The sequence below is a fragment of the Cryptomeria japonica genome, chromosome 9 (genome assembly GCF_030272615.1).
Source record: "Cryptomeria japonica chromosome 9, Sugi_1.0, whole genome shotgun sequence".
NCBI lineage: Eukaryota > Viridiplantae > Streptophyta > Pinopsida > Cupressales > Cupressaceae > Cryptomeria > Cryptomeria japonica.
Genome location: NC_081413.1, coordinates 149,384,719 through 149,393,032, shown reverse-complemented (window position 1 = coordinate 149,393,032; position 8,314 = coordinate 149,384,719).

The following is an 8,314-nucleotide window of genomic DNA, read 5'->3' as shown; positions in this document are numbered from 1 at the left end:
AAAATCCATAAAGACAACATTGATCATAAAATTGCAACGACAAATCATTTTCTTTGAAATAACATGTGCACACACGTCACTTCAAAGAGGGGCAAAATGCAGACGTATAAAAATGACCATATTCCTAAATGAATATTTTATGTTCATTTCTCTATTTAATTAAATCCAATTTAATTAAATTACCCGCATTCCTCTATTTAATTAAGTAAATTACTCAATTAAATTCACTATACCTCTTTTACCATTTAATAGAATAAATTCATTTTATTCAATTGAAACCCCTATCCACTTTTTAATTAAAATCAAATTTAATTAAAATAGTAATCCTAAACTGAATAAATCTAATTTATTTAATTTCCCCAATTGCAACCAAATTGAATTAAATCCATTTTTTCAATTAAAGCCTATTATCCCTTCATCCACTTGCAAAATCCTACACCTCCCACTTGCCTCCTAAGCCCTATTTCTAACCCCTTCTAGATTCTTCTAATTGCTTCCAATTAAGCCTAAACCCATCTCCTAAACTTTGTCACATCCCTAAGGAAGGGGAAGTCACTTCTCAAACCCTCAAAGTCTTTGAAAACCCTTAAAGGCTTCAACCACTTAACTTTGAAAGTCTCCCAAACCATTAATGGTTAACTCAACCCTCTAGCATGGTGAAAGAATTTCCCTAAACTCAACCTCCATGTAACCCAAGGGTCTCATCAAGAATTTATTTCTTTGACCATGGTTATCCTTAATCCTTTGCACAAGAGTTTATCCTTTGGATAAAAGCTTTATCCAATGGGTAATCTTAACTTAACCTTAACCCTTAACCCCTAGGGTAACCATGAGGTCTTCTCAAGCATTTAATGCTTCTTACATCTCCTCTCAACCAACCTTATGTTGACACTTGTCACCACTTCATTGGTACCAATTGCAAAGATAGATTGACAACTTTCAAACTTAGCCTTTGATTAACTCTTTCAATCATGACCATCCATTGCCCTATTTTTTCTATAAATAGAGCTCTCATTCCTCCATTTTCACAGATCCAAGTCTTTAGCATCACACTTATACTAAAATCCATCCAAGCTTTAAATATATCATTTGTGCTCATCATTTAGCCTCTCTTTTAAATAGGAATTAATCTAAATATGAGTGTTTAGAGTATTTTCCTTATCATTTAGCTTAATCATAGACTAATATAGCATGCTAGGATAGTCTTGTTACTAATCTTGTCATCTTATAACTAGTTTATTGCATTTATAGGATCATGCATAGCTTAGGATGCATTTCATCTTAAAAATCAAACAAAACATCCCTCGTTCTTGCATTTGTTATCCCTAAACCACTTTGCTCAGTGATCTAAGAGCAAAGACATTGGTTTGGGGGACCTTGTGAGATAGAGAACCATGGAACCAACCTTGGGAAGCTGAGCCATACTTCATGACTCCATAGCTTGAACCAAGAAGTCCTGTGGGTGTGTGAGCAAGGCTCCCTAGAACTCCATTTTTCACATTTCAAGTTCTATCGACCCGCTTTTCCTGCATATAGTTTTTATTGCACTTTTTTTTATATTTGATTTTTTTTTTGGATTTTTCTACTTTTTCACTGTTTTTGATTTTTTCTTATTTTTCACTATTTTTTTATTTTTCTGCTTTTTCATTGTTTTTGATTTTTTTTATTTTTCACTGTTTTTCGATTTTTTTCTAATTTTTTAGACATAGAATTTCTTCAAGTGCATGCTATTGATAGGTTCTTCAAGTTGATTGTCATCTTGTGTTGATAGCTAATATGCTCCCTACCTAAATACTGTTGTGACCACAAATGGACCTAACCAGTTTGGTTCAAATTTTCCTTTCTTCTCTCGATTTGCCTGGTTGCGTGGATTTTCCTTTAGCACTAGTTCTCCCACTTGAAAGATTCGTGGTTTGACATTATGATTATAGCTTTGACACATTCTTTTCTGATATACCTTTAAATGATCAAAGGAATTTTGTCTTCGTTCATGGATCAATTCTAACTCTTGTAGTGTAGATACTCTTTGTTCTTCATCTGGGATGAGACCTTTTAGTGACACACGTAGAGAGGGTATTTCTACTTCGATTGGCAATATGGCTTCTGATCCATATACAAGAGAGAAAGTTGTGGCACTTGTCGGTGTGTGGATACTAGTGCGGTAAGCCCAGAGAGTAGGGTTTAGTTGAATATGCCAATCTTTCCCAACATCATTCACTGTCTTTTTGAGGATTTTTAGAATAGTTTTGTTAGATGCTTCTTCCTACCCATTTCCCTGTGGAGAATCTGTGCTGGATTTTGAACTTCTCACATAACTCTTGTACATCTTGATTCTTGAATGGTTGCCCATTATCAGTGATAATGGTCATTGGTATTCCATAGCAATAGATGATGTAATTCAAGATAAATGCATCAATTTGTTTTCCTCTAATATTGATGAGAGGTACTTCCTCAATCTATTTTGTAAAATATTTTGTAGCTACAAGTATGAATTTGTGTCCATTAGATGAAGGATTTATATTTCCTACTAGATCAAGACCCCATTGGCAGAAAGGCCAAGATGTTGCTAAAGCATGAAGTTCTTGTGCTGGTGCATGAATCAAATTCCCATGGATCTGACATTGTTTGCATGTTCTTGCTATCTTAAAAGGATATCGTTCCATAGTCAGCCAATAATAGCCAAAGCGTATGAGTTTTTTTGAAAGGGTAAGACCACTTAAATGAGTGCCACAAATGCTGTTATGGACTTCATGTAAGGCCTTTTCAAATTCTTCTTGTTTGAGACATCGTAAGAGAGTACTGTCTAGACCTTGTTTAAACAGGGTATCTGCAACGAGATTAAAATGAGAGGATTGGCGAATAAAGTTTCACTTTTGGTTTTTCGATAAGTCGGGAAGTAAGATATTATCTTTCAGGTATGTGTAAGTTTGGCCATAGCGGGAGGAATCATGTCCAATAAGTTGACATATGGTTTGGGAATCGGGACAGTTAAAGGCGGGATGAAACAACTCTTCAACCAAGAATTCATAATGCTATTGATTTTCTTGTGTCTGCAATAGAGAAGCAAGTGTAGCCATGGCATCTACTGCTTTGTTGTCATTTCTTAGAATCTGCTCAAAAGTTATTTCTACAAAGTATTTCTTGAAATCATCCACCATCTTTTTGTAAGGCACGATTTTATCATCTTTTGTTTGATATTCATCATTGTTTTGATTGATGACAAGTTGAGAGTCTCTTAAGACTTGAAGTTGTTTTATATTTCATTCTACAGCCATTTTAATACTTGTTACCAATGCTTCATATTCTGCTATATCGTTTGTGCACAGAAAGCTTAATTTGTATGCTTTTGGGATTGTATGCCCTTGTGGTGTGATGAATAGAATTCCTTCTCTTGATCCATGTTGTGTTACTTTATTGATGTCTACTCTTGGACTGATATTCGGGTGATGTAATGTAAGATATGGATCGAACCTTGGAATGTCTGTATATGACCAGGTAAAATTGATTTGCCATCTTTTGAAGGGTTCCCAATATTTTTGCCTTGCTAGTTCTGATAGAGAGATTGTTGGATGTAGATCAATTGTATCAATGATAATTGTCTCTGCTAGTTCTATTAGGATAGATGACTTCTCTTGATAACATTAAGGTAAGGTGTCAAATCTCCCATCTTCTGACGCCTTAAGGAGGTTTTCACTATTAGATGCATCCTTTGTTTTTACTTTTTTCTGATCTAATGTTGCCAATAAATGGTTTTCAACATGAGACCTGATATTGTTTTCTTTATTTTCAATTTAGTGACTAGGAGATTTAACACCCAATTGACCTACAGATACATTAGCGGAATCCCTGGTGAAAGTTGTTGCGGGTTTGATTTCATCAAGATATAAGGATATGGCATGGTCATTAGGTAAGGTATCAATGTCAGTATGCCCTTCATTTTCCCAGTCCATAGGTTCAAGATAGCTTAAGGATAAAGGATCTTCAAGTTGAATAGTTTCAAAGATATTAGGGGTCATGATAGAGATATCAAAGCTTTCAGTATGTATTTCCATGTCTAGAATGGTACTCTCATCAGAATGACCTCATCTAAGAAAATCCTGATCATCCTTGGTTAAGTCCATGTTAGTCGAATGCGATTATGATTCAAGTGGGCTAGTTCCTAACATTTGTCATGCATACATGTAAACTACATTGACTAATATATCTGCTTCTTCATCCCTCTCAATTTCAAGTTGCTCTATTTTGGTTTTCCATGATAGCAAATATTCTTCTGTCCCTTAATCTCTTAGCTGCATTTGTTTTTCCATGTTCAACAAAATTGATGCAAATGATTGTTCCTTGCTTGAAGATGCTGCCTCTCTGTTATGTGGAATAATGATCTCTTGAGTTGTTTTCATATTACTACAACACTACAATGGATTTGAGACTATTGAGATAGTGGGTTTCTGCCTGTTGTAGGGAAATTTTAAGCACTAATGACCTATTGATGGTATAGCTTGCATGTCCTAAATCCATGATCTCCCCAAGAGTATATTGTATGGTAGGTCCACGTCTAGAACTTGGCATGCTATGTCCTTCTGCAAAGGTCCCACTGTGATGGGTAATATCACCATTACTTTAGATGAATGCTCTTCTTCATTATGTGCTTTGATTTTTATCTTTTTCCGGGGTTCAATTGCATCTTTTGAATAGCCTAGATCACAGACAAGATTCATAGAGCAAATGTTCAAGCCAGCTCCCCTATCTATTAGGAATCATTTAACAAGCATTCTATGAATGAGGACTTCAATTTGCAAGAGAGAATTATGGGGATGCTACAATGAATTAATGCTTGGATATGATGGAGATGAGCTTTGAATAGAATCCTCTGAAATAGGTTTGATGGCAATCCTGGATATCGCTTGGGGAGCTTTAGCTTTGGATGTATTATTTGGCAAGGATGCTATGGAAGATTCTTGCAAGCTTTTAGGAGTAATAGGAATAGATGCCTTTGGATAATCAATTTCCTTATGGGGGGATGAGCCATTGTTAGACATAGGTGTGTGATCTTGATCTTTTTTAGCCAAATCCTTTAGGGATCTTTTTAAGAGGTGCATAAAAGAGCCACTTTTCTTTTGAGATGTATTTAAATCCTTGTTAGGTTTTAACATAGTTGGATTTTGATTTTGGACTTGTTTGATTTCTCTAATATGTTGTCTTGTTATGTCTTCTTATTGTGTTTTGCTTTGGTATGTCATGCTGATATGATTTTTAGCTATTGCAAATGTTTTTATTTCCATTTCAGGTGTTTGATTATCTAAAAGTTGTTTTGATAAGTGATCAATAGTCAATTTCAAGGCAATAAAGTGATATGACACTAAAAGAGAATTCAAGTGTTTAAAGGTTTGCAAGTTTTTCGATCTTCAGTTTAGGAGTGCAATGGTGATGATTTGACAAGAACCAAGTCCAGTAGGAATGATATATCCTACAATGTGGGACAAGGTTATCCTGACCAAACGTTTCAGTTTTGTGATAAAGGATGATTGATCCTGATGAGAAACTATGTTTGAGTGATTAGTTTATCAAAGAGGGTGATAATGTACTTTGAGATGTTTAGATCTTGAACTTGTTGGGGGTGAGCACTTGAAAATATTAAGGTGTATATTTTCTAGATTCTGATTTTGATGGGTGATAACTTTACCGAGTGAACCAAGAAGACAATTTAAGAATAGACTGACAAATAATAGGTGTTTATACTTACTGCGAATTGATCAGGCAGAAATGACAAATCTGAGATAGGCATGCAGGACACAGCTCTAGATTGACAAATACAGAGTTTTATACGACATAAGATTCAAATAAGGATGACACAAGATATAGAGCCATATGACAGAACATAATTTTTCATATAAACAACAACAACTCGTATGACTTGGGATTATAGACTATATGACAAAACACCTATCTTATACGACACAGGATAGCAGATAGTATGACAAATGGTTTTATGCAAGTTAAATCATCTGACAGAGATTATCACTCATTCTACAAAGAATTAAAGCTCATATGATAGGTTGCAGAGGATGATAAAAAGTGTTTGTTTTGCTGATTTTGATCTTTGAATTCTTATGATGTTTTACTGATATTTTTCCAGTTTTTAGGTGTCTGATTTTCTCATTTAGGGATGAATACATAGGAAACACATGATGTGATAAATGACTCCAATCAAGATAAACCCTAAGGAAATTGGTTGAGAATGAAAACCTTTGCTTGTTGACTTAGGTACACACCCAATAGCTAATCAGAATATGGCCATTGAGTCTCACGCAATGGATTCTCAATGTCGTATTATCCAAATCCAAATGCTAATGGGAGCATGATATGGAAAGTGTCTTGGGAGAGTTACTATCTCTCTTACACAAATATTATCACCCTTTCAGAGGTGAATCGAGTATCTTCTATTTCAACCGGAACTAGTAAGGGATCCATTTGGTGCGTCGGGGTATAAACTCAATTAAGAGGTCTCCCAACCTTGAAAACCAAGGTTTGATATACCTAAAGGTACGGAGGATAGATATTCACGAGCACTGCCATTGCTTTGATTTTCATCAAAAAAACATTTATTTTATAGTGGGTTGGATTACTTGGCGTTAGCCATTCCCTCTTAGGTTGTTCCCCTCTCACTGACCTTAAGGGCTGAGAGTTAATAACTCCTTGGGAGGGAAGGCCTGCTAAAGAGATGCACTAATGAAAGAAAAAGATGAGTCTAGCTTTTTGATCACCTAAGAAAGGTGAGAGCATACTCGCCTATCATCAAAGACACATAAGACATGAGAGTTCAATTTTTTTAGCCCAAATTGAAATGTGCCTAGAAATCTTAATGAATACACAAAGTTTAGTCAGATTTATAGGCAACCTACAAAAATTCATTAGTGGTCATGATTGTGTTTTAAATTTGTCTTTGACAAGCGTCTTGCAGAAAAGAGTTAGGCTACCAACAATCTCACAAACCAACCAGGGTTAGCATTAGTGAAATTCAAATTAAAATCAGAAAACCCTAACATGCAGTTTGTAAAAAAAAATCATAGAACCACAGACTTGTACGACACAAATTTCCAATTAGTATGACAAAACTTTAGTTTTCGCACAAAAACCAAAACCAACTCGTACGATACATAATTTTATAGCCAGAAATTCATACGAAATGAATTTAGCTATCATATAACAATAAAAATGAACTCGTACGATATAAGATTTACTAACAAAGGAGCTCATATGACATTACTTTATACCTCATACGATGGGAGAAATGGGCTCGTACGACATAGGATGAGGTTCCGCACATGACTAAAAGGTAGTTCATACAAGTTGGAATATCAACTCATATGACATTCTAATTTTGATCCGGCAGAGATGAATGTTTATTGAAGATTGAGAGGCCTAAAAGGATGATTTTTGCCCCATGGTGGGCGCCAAAATGTCATACTCTATGAAGGGTACCTATACCTACAACCATAGTGCACTCAATAAATCATTACAAGCTTGGTTAGAAGATTTAAATCAAAGAAAGACAAAACCATAGCTAATCGACTTATTGCCTCCTAGTAAATGCGAGTATAAAAAATGCTCTCAGATCTGATTATGCATATGCCAGTGACCTGACTACACTTAGATGGAGAATTTAAATGATGAAAATGCATGATCTAGCAAGATTAGCATGATTAAGCTATATGATTTCATGATTATGATAAGAAATAACCTAAGATTTAAGCTAAAATGAGCATGATAACATTGCTAAGAAATGATATACTAGAAGCTAGATGCCTATAGTAACAATACATAAGTGCAAGATGAGATGGGATCAAATGATATGAAAAATTGGGACCCTTTGTGCTCCAAAATGAGGTCTATTTATAGGATTTTCCAAGGCTAGGGGTGATGTGGAAAGAATCAATGGTCAAGATTGATATGAAGATATCAATTTTTAAATTGGAGGAGGATGGCAAAGGGGTTGGATTAAAGGGAACATTTGTCATCTCTATGGTGACAAGTGTCAAAGAGGCTTCTAGAAGAGGTTGGATGAAAGGGAACACTTCAATAATCATTATATCATCATCAGTGATCTTATAATATAAATTATCGTCAACATTACTCTTAGTAAAACCAAGCTTCAAAAGATATTTATCTAACCTTGCATACCAACCTCTAGGTGCATGTTTCAATCCATATAAAGCTTTTTTTATCTTGTAAACCATATTTTTATCATTTGATAGTGAAAAACCATCAGTTTGCTCAATATAAGCTTCCTCATCAATATCCCCATTAAAAAATGCTC